Source organism: Pseudophryne corroboree, chromosome 6, assembly GCF_028390025.1.
Source record: "Pseudophryne corroboree isolate aPseCor3 chromosome 6, aPseCor3.hap2, whole genome shotgun sequence".
Lineage (NCBI taxonomy): Eukaryota > Metazoa > Chordata > Amphibia > Anura > Myobatrachidae > Pseudophryne > Pseudophryne corroboree.
In genome coordinates, this window is record NC_086449.1 from 64935769 (window position 1) to 64938617 (window position 2849).

A 2849-nucleotide genomic window follows, 5' to 3' on the forward strand; every position below is an offset into this window, starting at 1 on the left:
ATATTTGTCCCAGGTTCTTGTCTTACATGTTTTAGAAAATGTTAACTTCTAGGAAAAATGCTTTTTGTTTTGTCTGAACCTTTTCAGTTTGCTGTAAAAGCTGGGTAAAGGCTCTGAGAGAGAGATAAGGCGAGTTCTAGACATTGGGCCCAGTTCGGGTCTTTGGCCTCACAGAGGGCTAATCAGGGTTTCAGCTGTGTAAGAGTGTTATAGTGCTTCTAACCTGATTAGTATGGGCAGACTGCCTGGGAAGGCTGCAGGATCTGTGTGTGAGAGACACGCTTTCTGATGCAAGTAAGCTATACAGTATGTACTGGAGAACTCTGTGTTTTGTTTAGTGACAGTTAGGAATATCTTATGTTTAGTTAGTGCTGGACAGGCAAGGTATTTTTATTTTGGGGTTTGTTTTATTTTCTGTTTCAATAAAACTGGCCGGGGTCAGTTGTACCAGAAACTGGACTTGTGTTGTTCCTCAGCTGCTGCGTGCGGCCATATTCCCCAGGAAAAGGCGCCTTGCACCCCTACAGTGTTACAATATATATATACACACATATACATACATACATGAAAAAAGGTTCAAAGGCTCATAAAGGTGCTACCAACTGGTTTAAACAAGGATATGGAGTCAAATCCCCATAGGAGGGGGAAAAGAAAAAGAAACCAGATAAATTTAAGGTGCACTCATCCAACTACTGAATCATTGATACAGTTATTGTTATAACACATATATATCCCCAGCAGCAGTATCAAAATAAGGGCTTAAATGCTCAGTAACCTTAATTAATGTAGAGGTTTGTTTTATTATACATTTATATGGGACTCAATTGTCCTTTATTGAAAATAGAGTGAAATATAAAAATGTATAGAATAAGAGACAGTAAATAGAAGGTGACAGAAATTGAACGAATGTGAATAAAGATTTAAAAACAAAGCTAATGTGTTTCTCCCTTCATATATTTTCCTGTGTTTATTACAATTGTGCATTCACATACATATATTTGCGCAGCATTGTGACAGTGCTATACTTATATGAGACCTGCAGTTTTCATATTCATTTGAGCCTACTGTCCTGCGATAGAGGGAGATGTGCTGTCTTGCTTGAAAGTTACAAACTTTTACATCAAATTGTAACCAAGTTTTATTTATGTAAGAATGTGCAACAAAAGATCTCCACTACTGCCCCTAAGGCTGTGATTATGGCTACTTGATTCTAATATTATAAATTGAGGAGTGACACAATGTTGCTAAATATGTAACTTATGCCTGAAATTCTAAAATGTCATATGGTGCAGGAAATGCTAATATGATATTGTGTTAGAAGAAACTAATGGGGATAAGCCAGGGTGGGTAATTCCACTGCCCTGTATTAGAAGCTATCTATTTAAGTCTTAGTAATCTCTGACACCAATTACTGTTATTACTGATGCTCAGATACATATACATGATAGATGGATTACAATATATCCCATGTGATGTTGATACCACAGTGTTCCACACCGTTTATGTAAGTTGGTATTACGTATATATTTAATCAGCAGTCGTTACTGGTACTCAGCAATATTAAATGATGTCCATGCGGGGCATATTAGTAACATTTAAATATTGCTAGTCACAATCAGATACGTTATAAATTGTACAGGTACCAGAGGATCATGCCCCAGTTTGTCAGCTGGCTGCAGTATACGTACAATGACACTAAATATCCGCTATACACAGGGACAATCTAATATCTGGCATTAACCCCTGTGGTCTCTCTTATTTGTTATTAATGTCAGCTATCCCACAGCATATAGATAGAGTTTCAGGTATATAAATGCGTTTACAGACTCCTCTCTAATATAAGCAGGTTTGGCTTCTATTACTACACTATAGGTCTCATAGGTATGTTATATATCGTTTGCACAATTTTAAACATGAATACTAAAACGGGAGCACATTGCTGATGCCTCTCATTCACGATTCCCGGAACATTGTACCACAATAGTGGGAATTTTGGAACCGGGTCTAACGTGAAAAGCAGATCCACATATTTTCACTATTCTTTTTCTTATTATTTTCTTCTCTGTTTTCTTGAAATTTCATATTTCTTACATAGGTGCACTCTCATTGGTGTACATATAATTCTCTACTACCATACCACACTGTCAGCGCCCGATCTCGTCTGATCTTGGAAGCTAAACAGCATTGGGCCAGGTCAGTATCAGGAAAGGAGACTGCCTGCGAATACCTGGTGTTGTAGAGCAGGATTTTCCTCACTTATGTGATAAAAACACACCAACAGCAGTATCACCACTAATTCTATCCTGCAATTCTTTTATCACAGTGTTTACAATATCAGTAGTTTCTCTTACTGACTTCATGATGCCCATAAATCTTTTATGAATTTTTTCTCAAATTATGATATTTGTATGTAATTCAGGTGTATTATCCCTAGAGGTGTGACTGCTGATCACCACTCTAGTTATCTACAGCCCATGAGCTTTTTCTTATATATAACTGTGTCTTGACCATCCTTTGGTTCCATCAATACAGAAATCCTGTACTGGTCAGGGGAAATGGGGGTATGACTAATCTATGTCTACAACCTTTCAAATACTCTTTACAACAAAGAGACCAGAACAATTTTAATTTTATTATATATTCAAATCTGTATCTTCAGTGATAGATCTTTGGGAAAGGTATTTGCGTTGTAATAATGTTAATAAAAGTTATGTTTTAAGCATTCTATAAAATTGTTATATATTACTTACTTTCTTTCTAAGAGTGCGCCCACACAAGAGCCTTCTGTTTTCTCCCATTTGCAAGTCTATGTACTTTCTGGCTCTGGGTGCACCACCAACCAGGACGGC

At 37.0% G+C, this 2849-nt stretch overlaps 1 pseudogene; it reads left to right on the forward strand.

The window, feature by feature from the left end:
• Positions 1-2123: 2123 nt before the first annotated feature.
• On the forward strand, positions 2124-2242 carry LOC134939049 (5S ribosomal RNA; annotated as a pseudogene).
• Positions 2243-2849: the final 607 nt, after the last annotated feature.